A 23,162-nucleotide genomic window follows, 5' to 3' on the forward strand; every position below is an offset into this window, starting at 1 on the left:
TGTATAAAAATTTGGCGATACTTGTTTCGAAGATAAACACCCAATAAATACTGCCAATCGGGTCAACTTGTTGTGCGTCATTGCAACAGGGGCGTTGGCAGTAAAATGAATGACAGGCAATGTAGCCATACTTTGAATACCAACTTTGAGTTATTGCTTATAAATGCACCTTATACTTTGAGTAAACCAATTGAACCCTGAACATAAATAAGGCTTCCATTGTGGAACTGACAGGCATTGGCAGTAAATATGAGGAAACTAGTATTGAAAGAATTCAAAAGGACAATAAGGGATAGATGTCTTACATGAAACACCTGCTTTGCAAACCAAACTACAGAAACTTAACGAGAAGAAGTATGGAGGTTCTTACTGAACAAATTTGTATTCTGACAAAGGTTGTTGAGGGAAAAACCTGTGACAGTGAGCAGTTCGTTGAAATGAAACACGTTTGTGACTGTCTTAGAGTCTTTCAACGCACATGTGTATTGAAGGGAAGGTGATGTTTTGGGTAAACTTAGTCATCGGTCTTCTCGAAACTTATTGATGTTGTGTAGGGACTAAGAGTAATTCTTCTTCACGTCCCTTATGTGTCGTACGACTTTGTCACTATTCTGTTGGAACCCTTTTAATGTGATCCGGGTGATACTCTCCTGCAATGATGTTGATGCTTTTGCACGTATGCAACCTAGTCATCATCATGAAGCATTTGAATATGTTGGTGGGACTACATCTTACGGTCTTTAAGCTGTGTTATCTAAAGCATTGGATGTGTAAAAGGTGGTGTCGCTCAAGCTTGTTATCATTTGTACTTGAACTCGATGGATGTTTTGATGGAACTAAGTGTTACTTACTTAAATGTTGTTGATGTTTGTTGGACTGTGTCTGCATTGCTTGAATCATTTGGAGTTTGTAATGGGACTAAGGATGCCGTCTTTCAGTGAAGCTAATGTATTGGTGACGGTGTTCTAGAAACCTGTTTACGCTTTATTGGGACTAAGTGTAATTCTTCTCCAACATCTCTTATGTGTCCTGCGATGTTGACATCAGTTGATGTGTTCTGGGCTGACAGCATCCTTCAACGATAGTATTGTTTCATGTACACGCAAGCTAGTCATCATTCTGGAAGCATTCGGATATGTTGGTGGTAGTAACAAGGTCATAAAACATTGATATTGTAATGCAGTGGATGTTGAGTTGGGAGCAAGCATAAATCTGCTTCAAGAACCTTTATGTGTCCTGCGATGTTGTCGTCATTCTTCTTCGACTCTGTTGATGTGTTGTGGGCTCACACAGCATTGTATGTCTTGGTGACAGTCTCCTTCAACGATAGTGTTATTTCATGTACATGCAACCTAGTGAGGATTCTAGAAGCGACGTGGTATGGTGTGTAAACCTTGTGATTGTAAAGCTGTGGGTGTTTTCAAGGGATCAAGGTGTAATCGGAAATGATGTTGTTCAACGTTGTTATCCGTTTTACTTGAACCCGACGGATGTTTTGTTTGAACCAAGTATTACTCTCTACATACATTGTTTATGTTTATGTGAATCTGTCTGCATTGATATCGAATCATGAGGAGTTTGTAATGAGACTAAGTACTTAGTCTCTGTTGATGTGTTCTTTTCACAGCATTGTATGTCTTGGTGATATTCTTCTGTAACGATAGTGTTGGTTTATTGACATGCAACCTAGTCGTCAGTCTTGAAGCATTTGGATATGTTGGTGGTAGTACATCGCAAGGTCTTAAAACTTTGTTATCGTTGGATGTTGAGTTGGGTGTAAGTGTAATTTTGCCTCAAGAACCTTTATGTGTCCTACGATGTTGTCGTGTTCTCGGCGACATTGTCCATCAACGATAGTGTGGTTTAATGTACATTCAAGCTAGTCATCATGTTCGAAGCATTTGGATATGTAGGTGGTAGTACATTGCCAAGTTTAAAACTATGTTATCGTAATTCTGCGAGTGTAATTCTGCGCCAAGAACCTCTGTGTCCTGCGATGTTGTCGTCATTACTCTGCGACTCTGTGAATGTGTTCTTGGCTCAAAGCAGTTCATGTCTTGGTGACAGTCTACTTTGACGATAGTGTTGTTTCATGTACATGCAACCTAGTCATCATTCCCGAAGAATTTGCATATGTCTGTGGTAACACATCGCAAGGTCTTAAAAATTTGTAATCGTAATGTATCGGATGCTGACAAGGAACCGAGGAGTAATAAACCACAGCGCAGATGATGTTGTCGTTAAACTGTATTATTCTTTGCATTGGAACGTTATGTCGGAAGTACGTGGTGCTCTCCTTAAACATAGTTGACATAGCCAGGGTGTCGCCATTGCTTTTGACCCATGCGGATTTAGTGATGAGACTAATAATATCGTGTTTCAGTTAAGGTGATAGTCTGGTTGAACCTGGGCAAACGTAATGTAGGGACTAAGTCGAATTATGTTTAAAGTAGCCTGATGTGTACCGCGATGATGTTGTGTAACTTTCAGTCTCGTTCAACATGCGACATGCAGAATTGCACTTGGTACCGCATCCTCTTTGGAATGAGTGTTACAATTATGATGTAGGTTTTGAACTGGAGCGTTCCGTTATTGTAAAATGGGTGAGTTGGCCATAAATAAATTGTAACTGTTATGATGAGAACGAGTTGTAGTGTTTCAGCGTACGGTGTAAGTAGTTGACATCCTTAAGTGGTTAATGCAGTAGATATAATTTTGCAATTGTTGTAGTAAATGGTATTTACACATGTGGCGAATAAGAGCACATGGTTAATGTAGTGTGACGTACTATTGTAGGTGTAACACTATGCACGAGATGTCTCGGTATGTGTTGTAGAACGTGTTTGATGCTTTTACATATAGAATGAAGTGTTAAGGGCAAAATTAAAGTACGGAATTAACGAAGAAAGTGTAATTAGAGTATTTATTGCGTTTAACATTATATTAAATAAAGTTAAAAAAAACAAGTTGTAATCAAGTGGCTTGTTTCGTATGACATATTCCAAAATAAAGGAGTGATAAAAATGAAACATGTTGTATGTAAGAAATAATGTTTAAGTAGAAATGTATAGCATTATACAGTAATGTAACATGTAGTATTTAAATAGTGATGTAGGAACGAAGTAAAATGAAGTGTTAGCAAACAATGTAATGTAGTATGCAAATGATATGACCAATATAATGAAGTGTTAAGAGGAAAAATAAAGTACCGAAATAACAAAGAAAGTGTATTAAGAATAATTATTGTGTGTAACAGTGTATAAAATAAAGGAGAAGTTGTAAAGAAGTGATTTGTTTTGTATGACATATTCCAAAATAAAGGAGTGATAAAAATGAAGAAATAATAGTAATGTTATGATTATTGGTGTGTGATGTGGTAAATAATGTAAGGGGAATAGTTAAACAAGAGTTGAAAAAGCGCAAGTACAGTATCCACGTATGGGAATACCAATGGTTTACAAAGAACAAATGCAATATACACGGCCATAAAAAGCACAAGTACACTATAGAGTGCCATTTATATAGGAATACAAACTGTCACCAAAGCGGAGGTACACTATCCACGGCCATCTGTATGGGAATGCCAACTGTCTGAAAAGAGCAAGCACAGTATCCACGGCCATCTGTACGGGAATGCCAACTGTCTAAAAAGCGCAAGCACAGTATCCACGGCCATCTATACGGGAATGCCAACTGTCTAAAAAGCGCAAGCACAGTATCCACGGCCATCTATACGGGAATGCCAACTGTCTAAAAAGCGCAAGCACAGTATCCACGGCCATCTGTACGGGAATGCCAACTGTCTAAAAAGCGCAAGCACAGTATCCACGGCCATCTGTACGGGAATGCGAACTGTCTAAAAAGCGCAAGCACAGTATCCACGGCCATCTGTACGGGAATGCGAACTGTCTAAAAAGCGCAAGCACAGTATCCACGGCCATCTGTACGGGAATGCCAACTGTCTAAAAAGCGCAAGCACAGTATCCACGGCCATCTGTACGGGAATGCCAACTGTCTAAAAAGCGCAAGCACAGTATCCACGGCCATCTGTACGGGAATGCCAACTGTCTAAAAAGCGCAAGCACAGTATCCACGGCCATCTGTACGGGAATGCCAACTGTCTAAAAAGCGCAAGCACAGTATCCACGGCCATCTGTACGGGAATGCCAACTGTCTAAAAAGCGCAAGCACACTATCCACGGCCATCTGTACGGGAATGCCAACTGTCTAAAAAGCGCAAGCACACTATCATAGCCATCCCCTCCCTCCCTCCTAGCCATCCCCTCCCTCCCTCCTAGCCATCCCCTCCCTCCCTCCTAGCCATCCCCTCCCTCCCTCCTAGCCATCCCCTCCCTCCCTCCTAGCCATCCCTCCCTCCCTCCTAGCCATCCCCTCCCTCCCTCCTAGCCATCCCCTCCCTCCCTCCTAGCCATCCCCTCCCTCCCTCCTAGCCATCCCCTCCCTCCCTCCTAGCCATCCCCTCCCTCCCTGCTAGCCATCCCCTCCCTCCCTCCTAGCCATCCCCTCCCTCCCTCCTAGCCATCCCCTCCCTCCCTCCTAGCCATCCCCTCCCTCCCTCCTAGCCATCCCCTCCCTCCCTCCTAGCCATCGCCTTGGGTCGAAAACACAAGGGGGGATAGGGGGGCGAAGCCCCCCTGGGGCGGCGGGGCGAAGCCCCGCAGGAGGCGAGCGAAGCGAGCCTGGCGATTTTTGAGCCTATTGTTATTCGGGAAAAAATTTTTTTTCGACTATTTATATTGTTTTTTTTATTTTTCTTTAATTTTCATTTTTATTTTATTTTATTTTATTTTATTTTATGTATATATATATATAATATATTATTAAATTAAAAGTAAATTTTTTAATTAATTTAAGAGGAATTAAGTTTATAGAATCAGAAGAACTATTAGTTAGACTCGGGAAATAATACGCTTGTAGAGAGAGTTAAAAAAGTAAGATGTTTATTGTACAACAAACTGTGAAACATCAAAGGACAAATTTGTTAACAAAATTTAGAGAAAACATTTGTGGCAAAGTTTAAGAAAATTTTATACAAGTTGTAAAAGAATTTTTTTTACAAGTTATAAAAGAACATTTGTGGCAAAGTTTAAGAAAATTTTATACAAGTTGTAAAAGAATTTTTTTTACAAGTTATAAAAGAACATTTAAAGAAAAAATTTCTAACAAAATTTTAACGCAATTGTTTAGCCAAGTTGTATGCCATTGCAAGCAAATTTTCATGCAAAGTTTGATGCAGTTTCAAGCAAAATTTTCAGCAAAGTTTAAAAATGTTTTTAGCAAAGTTTGAAATTCTGTTAAGCAAAGTTAGACGCCGTTTTGAGCAAAGTTTGACGCAATTTTTAGCAAAGTTTGAAATTTGTTTAAGCAAAGTAAGACTCCATTTTGAGCAAAGTTTTGTGCAATTTTTAGCATAGTTGGACAACATTTCAAGCAAAGTTTGACGCAAATTTAAGCAAAGTTTTGGACATGTTCTATCAAAGTTCGGCACAAATTTTTAGCAAAGTTTGTTAAAATTTTAAGCAATGTTTCAAACAATTATTATAAGCAAAGTTCGATGCAATTTTAAGCAAAGTTTGACACAATTTTTAGCTATTAAGTTTTTTAAACCAAAGTTGGACGCCATTTTGAGCAAAGTTTCAAGCAAAGTTCTGCGCAATTTTTAAAGCAAAGTTTAGACGTAATTTTGAGCAAAGTGTTCAGCAATTTTTAGCACTGTCGGCGGACACCATTTAAAGCAAATTTTGTTGCAAAAGTTGATACAATTTCAAGCAAAGTTTCTAGCAAAGTTTCAAAACAATTTTAGCAAAGTTTGATGCAATTTTTAGCAAAGTTCAAGCAAGTTTGGGCACATTTTTAGCGCAGTCTGGTTGAAACATATTTGAAATTTTAACCACATTAAGCAAATGTTTCTTTTAATGAATCTTGAGTCTTGATCTTGAGTTTCACATCTCTTCTACAACCAGATCTTCATGGTGTGACGAGGGGGTCGACTCAAACAGCGAACTTGAAAATCTGTGTAATAAAAATAGAAAACAATTATTAACAATATTAAAGCAAGCAATTGTCATTTTACATTGATGCAATGTTTGGTAAAGTGTAACGGCAAATTCAACCAAATATATTGCAACAGAATTTTCAGCAGTTCAAGCAGAAGATGCAGCGTTTCTAGCAAAGTTCGTAACAATTCCATCCAAACATTAATGCAATTTGCAGCAAAGTTAAAGAATTTTCAACCAAATTTAAACGCAATGTGTAGCAAAATAAAGCAATTTCAACCCAAATTTAAACGCAATGTGTAGCAAAGTTAAGGCAATTTCAAACATGCAAAATAAAGCAATTCCAAACATAAATAAATGCAATGTGTAGCAAAGTTAAGGCAATTTGAACTAAATATATATGCAATGTGTAGCAAAGCAATTTGAACTAAATATATATGCAATGTGTAGCAAAATAAAGCAATTTCAACCAAAATTTAAACGCAATGTGTAGCAAAGTTAAGGCAATTTCAAACATGCAATTTCCAGCAAAATAAAGCAATTTCAAACAAATATAAATGCAATGTGTAGCAAAGCAATTTCAACCAAAATTTAAATGCAATATGTAGCAAAGCAATTTCAACCAAAATATATATATGCAAATTTTAAACAAAATTTAAACGCAATGTGTAGCAAAATAAAGCAATTTCAACCAAAATTTAAACGCAATGTGTAGCAAAGTTAAGGCAATTTCAAACATGCAATTTCCAGCAAAATAAAGCAATTTCAACCAAGTATAAACGCAATGTGTAGCAAAGCAATTTCAACCAAATATATATGCAATGTGTAGCAAGCAATTTCAACCAAGTATAATCGCAATGTGTAGCAAAGTTTAAGCAATTTTAACCAAATATAAATGCAATTGGCAGCCAAGTTTAAGCAATTCCGAATGTAAATAGATAATATACGTACAATGTTCCGATGGGCTGCATGCATCAGAGAACCCCCTGTTTAACATCACACGTTCAGCACAGACATCGGCACAGTCATCAAGCTGAAATTCAACCAGAAAATACAAACTGAATGTCATTGGATTGAAAATATTGTACAGTGAATGAAGGCATGAACAGAGAAACTTGTACATTGGATGATGCAGAAAAATACATAGTGAATGTCGTTGCAAGTAACAGGTTTATTATAAATGCAATGCGTTTAAGCAATGTGTAGCAATTTGCAGCAAAGTCGTAAGTGTAGCAAAGTTTAAGTAATTTGAACCAAATATAAATGCAACGTGTAAGCTTTTTCACTCAATATATAAATGCATTTTTACATGTAATGTAAACATAAATATACGTACAATGTTATGACAGGCTACCCCAGGTAGACATCAAATTACATCTTACAGCTCGGACATGTCGGGCCATCAAGCTGAAATTAAACCAGAAAAGACAAACTGAATGTCATTGCAAACAAATACATTGGATTATACAGTGAATGTCATGCCAAGTAACATACTATAAATGTGTAGCAATTTGCAAAGTTGAATGCCGTTTCAATGTGTAGCAAAGTTTAAGTAATTTGATCTAAGTATAAATGAAAGTTAAATCTATTTAAATTTAATATATACGCAATATACAGCATTAAAGCTATTTCAATCAAATATATAAATGCATTTTGACATGTAATGTAAACATAAACATACGTACAATGTTATGACAGGCTGCATGCATTGGAGGACCCCAGGTAGACCTCGAATTACATCTTACAGCTCGGACATCGTCGGGCCATCAAACTGAAATTCAACCAGAAAATACAAACTGAATGTCATTGCAAGTAATAGGTTATAAATGCACGCAATTTCAAATTTAAGTAAAGTGTAGCAAATGCAGCAAAGTTGAATGATGTTTCAAAGTGTAGCAAAGTTCAAGTAATTTGAAACCAAATATAAATGCAAAGTAAAAGCTATTTAAATTTAATATAAATGAAATTTACATTAAAGTTAAAGCTATTTCAATCTATTATAAATGCATTTGGGCATGTAATGTCGTTATAAATATACGTACAATATTCTTGCAGGTTCGGACAGGCTGCATGCATCAGGTAGACATCAAATTACATCTTACACCTCGGACATCTGAAATTCAACCAGAACATACAAACTGAATGTCATTGCAAACAAATAAAAACAAATGCAAAATTTAAACAAATTAGTGCAATTTGCAGCAAAGCTAAAGCAATTTCAACCAAATGTAGCAACTGGCAGCAAAGTTTAAAGCATTTTAACCTAACATAAATGCAATGTGTAGCCATGTAAAAGTAATTTCAAGAAAATATAAATGCAATTTGCCGCAAAGTTTAAGCAATTTCAGACAAAAACATTAATGCAATTTGCTGCAAAAGTTTAAGCAATTTCAACCAAACATTAATGCAATGTGTAGCAAAGTTTAAAGAAATTTAAATTAAATATAAATGCAATAGAAATGTAGAAAGAAATATACATACAATGTTCTTGTATGTTCTGACAGGCTGCATGCATCGGAGAACCCCAGGTAGACATCAAATTACATCTTACAGCTCGGACAACTTGGGCCATCAAGCTTAAATTAAACCAGAAAACCATTGCAAGTAACATGTTATACATATAAATCAATACAATTTTAAGTGATGTGTACCAAAAGTTTAATGCTGTTTTAACAGATGGCAAAGGTTAATTAATTCCAACCAAATTTAAATGCAATGTGTAGCAAAGCAGTTTCAACCAAAATTTAAACGCAATGTGTAGCAAAACAAAACAATTTCAGTCAAAATATATATGCAACTGTAGCAAAGCAATTTCAACCAAAATTTAAACGCAATGTGTAGCAAAATAAAGCAATTTCAACCAAAATATAAATGTAATGTGTGGCAAAGCAATTTCAACCAAAATATATATGCAACGTGTAGCAAAGCAATTTCAACCAAAATTTAAACGCAATGTGTAGCAAAGTTAAGGCAATTCAAACCACAATATATTAATGCAATGTGTAGCAAAGCTATTTCAACCAAACATATATGCAATGTGTAGCAAGCAATTTCAACCAAAATTTAAACGCAATGTGTAGCAAAGTTAAGGCAATTCAAACCACAATATATTAATGCAATGTGTAGCAAAGCTATTTCAACCAAACATATATGCAATGTGTAGCAAGCAATTTCAACCAAAATTTAAACGCAATGTGTAGCAAAATAAAGCAATTTCAACCAAAATTTAAACGCAATGTGTAGCAAAGTTAAGGCAATTTCAAACATGCAATTTGCAGCAAAATAAAGCAATTTCAACCAAGTATAAACGCAATGTGTAGCAAAGCAATTTCAACCAAATATATATGCAATGTGTAGCAAGCAATTTCAACCAAGTATAATCGCAATGTGTAGCAAAGTTTAAGCAATTTTAACCAAATATAAATGCAATTGGCAGCCAAGTTTAAGCAATTCCGAATGTAAATAGATAATATACGTACAATGTTCCGATGGGCTGCATGCATCAGAGAACCCCCTGTTTAACATCACACGTTCAGCACAGACATCGGCACAGTCATCAAGCTGAAATTCAACCAGAAAATACAAACTGAATGTCATTGGATTGAAAATATTGTACAGTGAATGAAGGCATGAACAGAGAAACTTGTACATTGGATGATGCAGAAAAATACATAGTGAATGTCGTTGCAAGTAACAGGTTTATTATAAATGCAATGCGTTTAAGCAATGTGTAGCAATTTGCAGCAAAGTCGTAAGTGTAGCAAAGTTTAAGTAATTTGAACCAAATATAAATGCAACGTGTAAGCTTTTTCAATCAATATATAAATGCATTTTTACATGTAATGTAAACATAAATATACGTACAATGTTATGACAGGCTACCCCAGGTAGACATCAAATTACATCTTACAGCTCGGACATGTCGGGCCATCAAGCTGAAATTAAACCAGAAAAGACAAACTGAATGTCATTGCAAACAAATACATTGGATTATACAGTGAATGTCATGCCAAGTAACATACTATAAATGTGTAGCAATTTGCAAAGTTGAATGCCGTTTCAATGTGTAGCAAAGTTTAAGTAATTTGATCTAAGTATAAATGAAAGTTAAATCTATTTAAATTTAATATATACGCAATATACAGCATTAAAGCTATTTCAATCAAATATATAAATGCATTTTGACATGTAATGTAAACATAAACATACGTACAATGTTATGACAGGCTGCATGCATTGGAGGACCCCAGGTAGACCTCGAATTACATCTTACAGCTCGGACATCGTCGGGCCATCAAACTGAAATTCAACCAGAAAATACAAACTGAATGTCATTGCAAGTAATAGGTTATAAATGCACGCAATTTCAAATTTAAGTAAAGTGTAGCAAATGCAGCAAAGTTGAATGATGTTTCAAAGTGTAGCAAAGTTCAAGTAATTTGAAACCAAATATAAATGCAAAGTAAAAGCTATTTAAATTTAATATAAATGAAATTTACATTAAAGTTAAAGCTATTTCAATCAATTATAAATGCATTTGGGCATGTAATGTCGTTATAAATATACGTACAATATTCTTGCAGGTTCGGACAGGCTGCATGCATCAGGTAGACATCAAATTACATCTTACACCTCGGACATCTGAAATTCAACCAGAACATACAAACTGAATGTCATTGCAAACAAATAAAAACAAATGCAAAATTTAAACAAATTAGTGCAATTTGCAGCAAAGCTAAAGCAATTTCAACCAAATGTAGCAACTGGCAGCAAAGTTTAAAGCATTTTAACCTAACATAAATGCAATGTGTAGCCATGTAAAAGTAATTTCAAGAAAATATAAATGCAATTTGCCGCAAAGTTTAAGCAATTTCAGACAAAAACATTAATGCAATTTGCTGCAAAAGTTTAAGCAATTTCAACCAAACATTAATGCAATGTGTAGCAAAGTTTAAAGAAATTTAAATTAAATATAAATGCAATAGAAATGTAGAAAGAAATATACATACAATGTTCTTGTATGTTCTGACAGGCTGCATGCATCGGAGAACCCCAGGTAGACATCAAATTACATCTTACAGCTCGGACAACTTGGGCCATCAAGCTTAAATTAAACCAGAAAACCATTGCAAGTAACATGTTATACATATAAATCAATACAATTATAAGTGATGTGTACCAAAAGTTTAATGCTGTTTTAACAGATGGCAAAGGTTAATTAATTCCAACCAAATTTAAATGCAATGTGTAGCAAAGCAGTTTCAACCAAAATTTAAACGCAATGTGTAGCAAAACAAAACAATTTCAGTCAAAATATATATGCAACTGTAGCAAAGCAATTTCAACCAAAATTTAAACGCAATGTGTAGCAAAATAAAGCAATTTCAACCAAAATATAAATGTAATGTGTGGCAAAGCAATTTCAACCAAAATATATATGCAACGTGTAGCAAAGCAATTTCAACCAAAATTTAAACGCAATGTGTAGCAAAGTTAAGGCAATTCAAACCACAATATATTAATGCAATGTGTAGCAAAGCTATTTCAACCAAACATATATGCAATGTGTAGCAAGCAATTTCAACCAAAATTTAAACGCAATGTGTAGCAAAGTTAAGGCAATTCAAACCACAATATATTAATGCAATGTGTAGCAAAGCTATTTCAACCAAACATATATGCAATGTGTAGCAAGCAATTTCAACCAAAATTTAAACGCAATGTGTAGCAAAGTTAAGGCAATTCAAACCAAAATATAAATGCAATGTGTAGCAAAGCAATTATAACCAAAATTTAAATGCAATGTGTAGCAAAGCAATTTCAACCAAACATTTCAAACATGCAAAAAAAAAAGCAATTCCAAACATAAATAAATGCAATGTGTAGCAAAGTTAAGGCAATTCAAACCAAAATATAAATGCAATGTGTAGCAAAGCATTCAAACCAAACATATATGCAATGTGTAGCAAGCAATTTCAACCAAAATTTAAACGCAATGTGTAGCAAAGTTAAGGCAATATCAAACATGCAAAAAAAAAGCAATTCCAAACATAAATAAATGCAATGTGTAGCAAAGTTAAGGCAATTCAAACCAAAATATAAATGCAATGTGTAGCAAAGCAATTTAAACCCAAATTCAAACGCAATGTGTAGCAAAGTTAAGGCAATTTCAAACATGCAAAAAAAAAGCAATTCAAACCAAAATTTAAATGCACTGTGTAGCAAAGCAATTTCAACCAAACATATATGCAATGTGTAGCAAGCAATTTCAACCAAAATTTAAACGCAATGTGTAGCAAAGTTTAGGCAATTTCAAACATGCAAAATAAAGCAATTCCAAACATAAATAAATGCAATGTGTAGCAAAGTAAGGCAATTTGAACTAAATATAAATGCAATGTGTAGCAAAGCAGTTTCAACCAAAATTTAAACGCAATGTGTAGCAAAGTTAAGGCAATTTCAAACATGCAAAAAAAAGCAATTCCAAACATAAATAAATGCAATGTGTAGCAAAGTTAAGGCAATTCAAACCAAAATATAAATGCAATGTGTAGCAAAGCAATTCAAACCAAAATTTGAATGCAATGTGTAGCAAAGCAATTTCAACCAAACATATATGCAATGTGTAGCAAGCAATTTCAACCAAAATTTAAACGCAATGTGTAGCAAAGTTAAGGCAATTTCAAACATGCAAAATAAAGCAATTCAAACCAAAATATAAATGCAATGTGTAGCAAAGCAATTCAAACCAAAATTCAAACGCAATGTGTAGCAAAGTTAAGGAAATTCAAACTAAATGCAATGTGTAGCAAAGCAATTCAAACCAAAATTCAAACCCAATGTGTATCAATGCAATTCAAACCAAAATTCAAATGCAATGTGTAGCAAAGCAATTTCAACCAAACATATATGCAATGTGTAGCAAAGCAGTTTCAACTAAAATTTAAACGCAATGTGTAGCAAAGTTAAGGCAATTTCAAATATGCAACAAAAAGCAATTCCAAACATAAATAAATGCAATGTGTAGCAAAGTTAAGGCAATTCAAACCAAAATATAAATGCAATGTGTAGCAAAGCAATTCAAACCAAAATTCAAACGCAATGTGTAGCACAGCAATTTCAACCAAACATATATGCAATGTGAAGCAAGCAATTTCAACCAAAATTTAAACGCAATGTGTAGCCAAGTTAAGGCAATTTCAAACATGCAAAATAAAGCAATTCCAAACATAAATAAATGCAATGTGTAGCAAAGTTAAGGCAATTTGAACTAAATATAAATGCAATGTGTAGCAAAGCAATTTCAACCAAATATAAATGCAATGTGTAGCAAAGTTAAAGCAATTTCAAACAAGATGCAATTCAAAGCAAAAATATGAACAACAATTCTTCAATAAAACAACAGTAGAATAAATGCATGAGAGGCACTTACATGTTTATGAAGCTTGGGTTTGAGAAGTACAGACGTGTACCCAAAGGTTGACATCAACATCAGGCTACCATGAGCCCATCAGGATTAGCACCGCCAGCAACCAGCATCGAAACAGGAATGAAGGCTGCCAGTCGGAGGCCCACGTTTTATACCCCGTCAGCTCACGGTCCAAAGCCCTCATCAACAAAAGCCAACCAATTCAGAAGATGTTTTAGCCAATCAGAAGTTGCGTCTAGCCAACCCGGTATCTGTAAGTGAACAACAATGAATCAGTTAACTTCTCTACAATCCAGTCTATTTTGGGAGCTATTTCAATAGGAGTACAGTCCTTAACTTCTATTGCGATTGTCGCCCGAGCGCCAGCCCTATTCAAAACATTTCTTTTCTTAGCCCTAAACGCAGATAGCTGATTTAAATGACTAAGAAACATGTCACATGGTATTGCTGAATTATTCAGTAGCATCTTTAATCTGCTGTTCTTTAAACTTGTTGGTTAGAATTGGTAAGATGTTGGACCATTCAGCGGACGCCCCGGGAATTAGTTTGCGGGTAATTTAAAGTTCGTGAATAAGTTCTCAGGGAATGCAGTGCGAACCTCGCAGAGTATAGTACAAACAAGTTATCAATTCAGTTGCAAAGACGATGTTTGAATAATAAAACTCAAGGGTTGATCTAATTTTAATATTGTACAAATCAAATTCTCACTTTGAGCACCCTGAATAGATATCAATGAAGCATAACTGGTGAAACAATGAGCTCTTTCCGCAGAAGGCGCTATTTGTGTAATTAATCAAAGACAAAACAATTGACGTCGTGCGTGGGGGGTGTTTACGGTGCTGTTGTGAGGACGGATTTTCGCCCGGGCGCCGATTGCTATTTCGCCTGGGTTGAATATTATTTCTAATGGGCTGAATATTATTTCTAATGGGCTGAATATTATTTCTAATGGGCTGAATATTATTTCTAATGGGCTTATTATTATTTCTAATTGGTTGAATATTATTTCTAATGGGCTGATTATTATTTCTAATGGGCTGAATATTATTTCTAATGGGCTGAATATTATTTCTAATGGGCTGAATATTATTTCTAATGGGCTGAATATTATTTCTAATGGGCTGAATATTATTTCTAATGGGCTGAATATTATTTCTAATGGGCTGAATATTATTTCTAATGGGCTGAATATTATTTCTAATGGGCTGAATATTATTTCTAATGGGCTTATTATTATTTCTAATGGGTTGAATATTATTTCTAATGGGCTGATTATTATTTCTAATGGGCTGAATATTATTTCTAATGGGCTGAATATTATTTCTAATGGGCTGAATATTATTTCTAATGGGCTGAATATTATTTCTAATGGGCTGAATATTATTTCTAATGGGCTGAATATTATTTCTAATGGGCTGAATATTATTTCTAATGGGCTGAATATTATTTCTAATGGGCTGATTATTATTTCTAATGGGCTGAATATTATTTCTAATGGGCTGATTATTATTTCTAATGGGCTGAATATTATTTCTAATGGGCTGATTATTCATTTGCGTGTGGATAATTGTTTAATTATTTCCCGCGGCGAAGTGCTATTTCAAACGCAACCACAACTTGCAGTAGGTCAACCGTTCACATCAAAGGACTTGCCGCCGCTCATGTTGAATGCAAAGTGTCAGGCGTGTCCGAAACGGCGACTTCGGCTACAGCTACGGCTAGATCGCGCGCGTCTGCCTATTCTTCAACACTGGTAGACGCGCTGATCTAGACGTAGCTGTAGCCGAAGTCGTCGTTTCGGACACGGCCTAAGTATGTAATACATCGATGTTATACATTGTATCAACTTCCGCCAAAGATGATGAGGTCATACTGGGCTAGGTTTGTTTACAAATAGAGCGCCCGCTGCGGCGATAATCTCGTACAAAATATCAAACAAAAATTGGATATCGTCGATAATAAACAGAGCATTTATAATAATACAAAACAATTGTCATTTATATTGCGCTAGTTTGGTGTAACTAAGCAAACAATCTATGTACATTAACTAATCTTCAATCGTAATTATATTGTCCCTAAATGGAAGGGAAATCTAAAACAAATCGTAGGAGTTCAAAATGCACATGATCAACTGGAACTATGATATTTGATAAATTGAGCAAAGGGGAAGCACTGGCTCTCTGATAATAAGCTATTTCAATTAAACTATTTCTCTTTGACGCTAGTATCAACTTTCTTGACTTTCTACACTTTTTGAATTTTGTGGTTAAAGTATAACTGATTTTTTGTCAAGTAAATTTTTATAGTGTGTGTGTTTTTGCGGTCGCAGAGAAGATATTATGTTCATTTTCCCCCCCTTTTTTTCAGAAATTGTGTTGATCACATTTTTATCCTGAATTTTAATGCTTTCTTGTTTGTACAGCACTTTGCAACAGTGTTAAAGCGCTTTATAACAGCAATTTAAGTTAAGTTCAGTTAAGTTAAGTTGATGAAAGTGTAGATTATTTTTACGAATCTACACTTAACTGTAGATTTGTTATGAAGCTTCACTCAACCGTATATTCGTTACAAACTATAGTGATAGTTCAACTTGAACATGACTGTCTTTACAAATTGAAAGATAACATGATGGGCAAAACACAGCTGAAAACGTTTTATAATTATTTCAATTTAAACAAACATTTTCAAGTTACAAAATTTATTTAGCAAAAACACTTGTAAACTGATCAAACACTGTACTTGTTAATGTTGCACGCACTATAAAATATGCTTATAAACTTTGCAAAGAAGTGTTAATTGTAACCAAGCTTGGGGAGGGGATGGTTTAAGTGTAGATTCGTGACTTCAATGTACTTGCTTTGACTTGGGTATGAGTTGACTTGGGATTGAGTTGACTTGGGTATGAGTTGACTTGGGATTGAGTTGACTCGGGTATGAGTTGACTTGGGTATGAGTTGCCTTGGGTATGAGTTGACTTGGGTATGAGTTGACTAGGGTATGAGTTGACTTGGGTATGGGTTGACTTGTGTATGACTTGGTTATGAGTTGACTTGGGTACGTTGACTTGGGTATGGGTTAACTGGGTAGGAGTTAACTTGGGTATGAGTTGACTTGGGCATGAGTTGACTTTGGTAGGAGTTGACTTGGGTAAGAGTTAACTTGGCTATGAGTTGACTTGGGTACAAGTTAATCTGGGCATGAGTTGACTTGGGTATTAATTAACCTGGGTAAGAGTTGACTTTGGTATATCAAGTTAACCAGGGCATGAGTTGACTTGGGTATAAGTTGACTAGGGTATAAGTTGACTAGGGTATAAGTTGACTAGGGTATAAGTTGACTTGGCTATGAGTTTACTTGGCTATGAGTTCACTTCGGTATGAGTTGACTTGGCTATGAGTTGACTTGGGTATAAGTTTACATGGGTATGCGTTGACTTAGATACAAGTTGATTTGGGTAAAAGTTGACTTGGGTATGAGTTGACTTGGGTATAAGTTTACATGGGTATAAGTTGACTAGGGTATAAGTTGACTTGGCTATGAGTTCACTTGGCTATGAGTTCACTTCGGTATGAGTTGACTTGGCTATGAGTTGACTTGGGTATAAGTTTACATGGGTATGCGTTGACTTAGATACAAGTTGATTTGGGTAAAAGTTGACTTGGGTATAAGTTTACATGGGTATGAGTTGACTTAGATACGAGTTGATTTGGGTAAAAGTTGACTTGGGTATGAGTTGACTTGGGTAAAAAAAAATGGACATGAGTTAACTTGTGTAAAAGTTAACCTAGGCTGACTTGGCTATGAGTTGACCTGGTATGAGTTGACTTGGGTATGAGTTGACATGGGTATGAGTTGACTTGGGTATGAGTTGATTTGGGTATGAGTTGGCTTGGGTATGAGCTGGCTAGGGTATGAGTTGGCTAGGGTATGAGTTGACTTGGGTTTGAGGTGAATTGGGTCAAATTTAACCTGGGCATGAGTTGACTTGGGTATACATTAGCCTGGGCATAAGTCGTGTGACTTGAGTTGACTTGGGTATGAGTTAACTTGGGTATGAGTTGACTTGGGTATGAGTTGACTTGGGTATGAGTTGACTTGGGTATACATTTAATGATTAACCTGGGCATAAGTCAACGTTGCTATGAGTTGACTTGGGTTTGAGTTGACTAGGGTATCAGAGTTGATTCGGGTATGAGTTGACCAGGGCATGAGTGGACTTGGGTATGAGTTGACTTGGGTATGAGTTGGCTAGGGTATGAGTTGGCTTGGGTATGAGTTGACTTGGGTATGAGTTGACTTGGGTATGAGTTGACTTGGGTATGAGTTGACTTGGGTATGAGTTGACTTGGGTACGAGTTGGCTATGGTATGAGTTGACTTTGGTATGAGTTGACTTGGGTATGAGTTGACTTGGGTATGAGTTGACTTGGGTATGAGTTGACTTGGGTACGAGTTGACTTAGGTATGAGTTGACTTGGCTATGAGTTGACTAGGGTATGAGTTGACTAGGGTATGAGTTGACTAGGGTATGAGTTGACTAGGGTATGAGTTGACTAGGGTATGAGTTGACTTGGGATTGAGTTGACTTGGGTATGAGTTGACTAGGGTATGAGTTGACTAGGGTATGAGTTGACAAGGGTATGAGTTGTCTAGGGTATGAGTTGACTAGGGTATGAGTTTACAGAGAAGCAAACTCTTCATCGATAACACAGACTTTCGCCTGAATTCGATGAAGGTGGACATATGTAAAAGTTAAGACACAACCTTTCAGACTTCAAGGGTGATTGGGTGCAGTTTGAGGCTGTTTGAGAAATGAAGCTTGAATGATAACGAAGATGAAAACATACCTTGCAAAGTTGCTTGTTTTATAGATGTTCTATCCTATATGAGGTGCAATCAATGTATGTTAAGTAGATGCTTGCAGAGTCCACTGGTTATCAATCAGTTACAAGTCGATGGCTCTAACTATTTGATCTGAAAAATATTAAAACAACATTTACTATTTAATTTGCTGGTTTTGGTTTTATTGCACTTTCAAGGTATGGAAGATGTTGTATAAAGAAACCTCAGACACATGAATTAAGATTGTTTGAATTGTAAATCATTTTTATCTGCAAAAACTTTATCCTAACACAAACCTCAAATGCTTGTTTCAATGAGAACTCCCCAAAACCACAAGGGGTAAGCCTTGCATTTGACCCCTCTACTCTACGCTACTGAATAAATACTGACTTTATCCTAACACAAACCTCAAATGCTTGTTTCAAGGAGAATTCATCAAAATCACAAGAGGGTAAGCCTTGCATTTGACCCCCTACTCTACGCTACTGAATAAATACTGACTTTATCCTAACACAAACCTCAAATGCTTGTTTCAAGGAGAATTCATCAAAATCACAAGGGGATAAGCCTTGCATTTGACCCCTCTAGTCTACGCTACTGAATAAATACTGACTTTATCCTAACACAAACCTCAAATGCTTGTTTCAAGGAGAATTCTTCAAAATCACAAGATGGTAAGCCTTGCATTTGACCCCTCTACTCTACGCTACTGAATAAATACTGACTTTATCCTAACACAAACCTCAAATACTTGTTTCAAGGAGAATTCACCAAAATCACAAGGGGATAAGCCTTGCATTTGACCCCTCTAGTCTACGCTACTGAATAAATACTGACTTTATCCTAACACAAACCTCAAATGCTTGTTTCAATGAGAATTCATCAAAATCACATGAGGGTAAGCCTTGCATTTGACCCCTCTACTCTACGCTACTGAATAAATACTGACTTTATCCTAACACAAACCTCAAATGCTTGTTTCAAAGAGAAATCATCAAAATCACAAGGGGTAAGCCTTGCATTTGACCCCTCTACTCTACGCTACTGAATAAATACTGACTTTATCCTAACACAAACCTCAAATGCTTGTTTCAAGGAGAATTCACCAAAATCACAAGGGGATAAGCCTTGCATTTGACCCCTCTAGTCTACGCTACTGAATAAATACTGACTTTATCCTAACACAAACCTCAAATGCTTGTTTCAAGGAGAATTCATCAAAATCACAAGATGGTAAGCCTTGCATTTGACCCCTCTACTCTACGCTATTGAGAACCTGACTTTATAAAATACTTATTACAATGCCTTCTGGGATGAGAAGAAGACACCGTAAAATGTTCATATCCATCAAATTTAGCTAATTGAAGAAAAGCTTTGCATCTTATTAAAAAGCAATCCATGATGTGTACATAAATAAATCTTACCAGAGTGCCAAGATGTTATGATGTAGTGATGACTGGAAGCTGCCCTTCTAAACCTTCAAAGGATGGATGGGTTCTTTGTTTTCATTGATGAATACCTCAGGACTTCTAACTACATGATGCAGAACATAAAATAAAGAAGTGTTATTAGGTGGGATTCACAGGATGACCGACAGATCCTTAGGTTACTACACATGTTAACCACTGTTCTCAACACCAGAGTGGTCAATCAACCAAGAGGACAGCTGACCACAGTGAATAATAACAATAACTGGTTTTTACATAGCGCTTTAAACACCTGCTTCCAATATAAGTACCCCTGGGGTCGATTTCACAAAGAGTTAGGACTAGTCCTAGGAGATATACAAATTGCATGGATAGTCCTAAGTTAGGACGAGTAACTCTTCCTAACTCGAGATAAGACTAGTCATAACTCTTTGTGAAATCCACCCCTGGTCACTTAAATTCATTTCTTAAACAATCTCGGCTCCTGTGGGATAATACAGCAATTCAGTTAGTGCCACGACCGGGGCTCAAACCCACTATGGCTAGGGTATAATTTTTGGGTACAAATTGACTTGGGTTAGAGTTGACTTGGGTTTGAGTTGACTTGGGTATGAGTTGACTTGGGTATGAGTTGACTTGGGTATGAGTTGACTTGGGTATGAGTTGACTTGGGTATGAGTTGACTTGGGTTTGAGTTGACTTGGGTATGAGTTGACTTGGGTTTGAGTTGACTTGGGTATGAGTTGACTTGGGTATGAGTTGACTTGGGTATGAGTTAACTTTGGTATATCAAGTTAACCAGGGCATGAGTTGACTTGGGTATAAGTTGACTAGGGTATAAGTTGACTTGGGTATGAGTTGACTTGGGTATGAGTTGACTTGGGTATGAGTTGACTTGGGTATGAGTTGACTTGGGTATGAGTTGACTTGGGTTTGAGTTGACTTGGGTATGAGTTGACTTGGGTATGAGTTGACTTGGGTATGAGTTAACTTGTGTCAAGTTCACTTGGGTATAACTTTGGGGGTACAAATTGATTTGGGTATGAGTTGACTTGGGTATGAGTTAACTTGGGTCAGTTTCACTCGGGTACAATTTTTGGGGGTACAAATTGACTTGGGGTTTGAGTTGACCTGGGTACAAGTTGACCTGTTTTTGTCTGCGATGAGTGAAGTAAATATTTGGGAGTAGGATAAGCAAGACCTTATCAGCCATAAACATAGCATTGGAGCATGCAAAGATAAACATGTTGTCAAAGCACACTCAACACTTAAACCCAAATGGTCGGACCAACCATTCTCTGACTTGAGTGAAATCTAGTTGTTATACAAACCAACAATGCTTCAAAAGCACATCGTGTTGTCTTTATTTGTGCGCTCAAGTCAAAACAGTCAACCTTTAGTTAACCATGGTGCACACTTGAACTTGTTCAAAGAGGAAAGCGTGGTATAAACAGATCTATATGGGATACTTATTCTACGAATGTTTTTGGGACCAGGACATTGTAAAATGTTCATGTTCATCAAATTAAGCATATTCAAGAAAAGCTTTTGATTTTCAAAAGCAGTCCATGATGTGTATACAAATCATGCAAATATATCTGACCAGGGTGCCAAGATGTTATGACGTAGTGATCTTTCTCAATCTTCAAAGGATGGATGGGTTCTTTAACTTGTTTTTCATTGATGAATACCTCAGGACTTGTAACTGATGGAACATCAACTAAAAAGGTGTTTTTAAGACACTACAAATTCCTGTTCTACCACACCCATTCTGAAACAACTTCACTGCCTCCCTATCTCTCAACAAATCATCTTCAAGCTGCTGCTCATTGTCCACAAAGCTTTTTAATGGCAAGGCTCCCCACTATATTTCTGAACTGCTTCAAGTTTACACTCCATCAAGGAATCTTTGATCAAGTTCCAAGCTCCCCCTCATTGAACCTATGTCTTGATACTCTGGGGGGGGGGGGCAGATGTTTTTCTTCAACTCTCTACACCACTCAGATCTTGTCTTTGTACCACAAAATTCAAATCTCTTCTGAAAACTTACCTTATGTCACAGGTTTTCAAGGACTAATTTGGTTGTGTCTGTTTTCTTTCGTTTGTTTTTGGTGTACAATGCCGTGAACAAGCAACATGCCCAGTGAGGTACTTACTCGAACGACTCGGTTAGAAATCTAGTCAACCATCAGACCACAGTAGAGGTGTTATACAAACCAACAATGCTTCTGAAGCTCACTGTGTTGTCTTTCAGAAATTTTCAACATAAAATCTTTAAAATGACATATAAATAAATGATGTATATCAAAGTTTAATTTACCTTTTTACAGTAAGATTGTGGTCCTGTCTGGCCCTTCTTACGATGTCAGTGAGCGAATATAGGAGGTTGGGTTCAGTGAGTCAATGAGTATTCTTGAAGATGCTATGATGTAATGATGACTGGGACCGGCCTTTCTCAAACTTAATGGGTTCTTTAACTTGTTCTGATTGGGACTTCTGACTGATGCAGACACAGATTGCAAACAGCCTGGAGATGAAAGAAGCGTTGTTAAGATGAGATTTACAGAATTAAAGGCAGTGGACACTATTGGTAATTACTCAAAATAATTATTAGCATAAAAACTTACTTGGTAATGAGTAATGGGGAGAGGTTGATAATATAAAACATTGTAAGAAACGGCTCCCTCTGAAGTAACGTAGTTTTTGAGAAAGAAGTAATTTTCTACGAATTTGATTTTGAAACGTCATATTTAGATTTTGAGGTCTCAAAATCAAGCATGTGAAAGCACAGAACCTCATGTGACAAGGGTACTTTTCTTCCATTTTTATCTTGCAACTTCGACGACCAATTGACTTAAAATACTGTCTTACAAATTTTTCTCCTGAGTTTGGAAAGATGCAAACTATACATCAATAAGAAAAATCTGTGCCCTCATACAGACTTTCTCCTGAGTTTGGAGAGACACAAAAATTAACATCAACTAGAAAAATCTGTGCCGTCACACAGACTATCTCCTGAGTTTGGAGAGACACAAATTCTACATCAATGAGAAAAATCTGTGCCGTCATACAGACTTTCTCCTGAGTTTGGAGAGACACAAACTTTACATCAACTAGAAAAATATCTGCCGTCACACAGACTTTCTCCTGAGTTTGGAGAGACACAAACTCCACATCTATAAGAAAAATCTGTGCCGTCATACAGACTTTCTCCTGAGTTTGCAGAGACACAAACTCCACATCTATAAGAAAAATCTGTGCCGTCATACAGACTTTCTCCTGAGTTGGGAGACACACAAACTCTACATCAATTAGAAAAATCTGTGCAGTCAAACAGAATTTCTCCTGAGTTTGGAGACACACAAACTCTACATCAATTAGAAAAATCTGTGCCGTCATACAGACTTACTCCTGAGTTTGGAGACACACAAACTCTACATCAATTAGA

At 36.3% G+C, this 23,162-nt stretch overlaps 1 long non-coding RNA gene across 5 annotated transcripts; it reads right to left on the reverse strand.

Moving 5' to 3' along the window:
* Nucleotides 1–5,340: 5,340 nt before the first annotated feature.
* Nucleotides 5,341–22,106, reverse strand: LOC117306620. 5 transcript variants are annotated; one of them, XR_004520954.1, is made up of 10 exons: nucleotides 22,035–22,106; nucleotides 19,712–19,820; nucleotides 18,293–18,419; nucleotides 13,450–13,697; nucleotides 11,027–11,121; nucleotides 10,588–10,658; nucleotides 10,231–10,316; nucleotides 9,882–9,952; nucleotides 9,497–9,578; nucleotides 5,341–6,033 (listed from the first exon to the last, which is right to left on the reverse strand). It is a non-coding gene; the product is annotated as an uncharacterized LOC117306620 (long non-coding RNA). The 5 variants fall into 5 exon arrangements; XR_004520953.1 differs by lacking the exon at nucleotides 22,035–22,106 and adding an exon at nucleotides 21,318–21,415; XR_004520956.1 differs by lacking the exons at nucleotides 9,882–9,952; nucleotides 22,035–22,106 and adding an exon at nucleotides 21,318–21,415.
* Nucleotides 22,107–23,162: the final 1,056 nt, after the last annotated feature.

This window comes from Asterias rubens, unplaced genomic scaffold (assembly GCF_902459465.1).
Source record: "Asterias rubens unplaced genomic scaffold, eAstRub1.3, whole genome shotgun sequence".
Lineage (NCBI taxonomy): Eukaryota > Metazoa > Echinodermata > Asteroidea > Forcipulatida > Asteriidae > Asterias > Asterias rubens.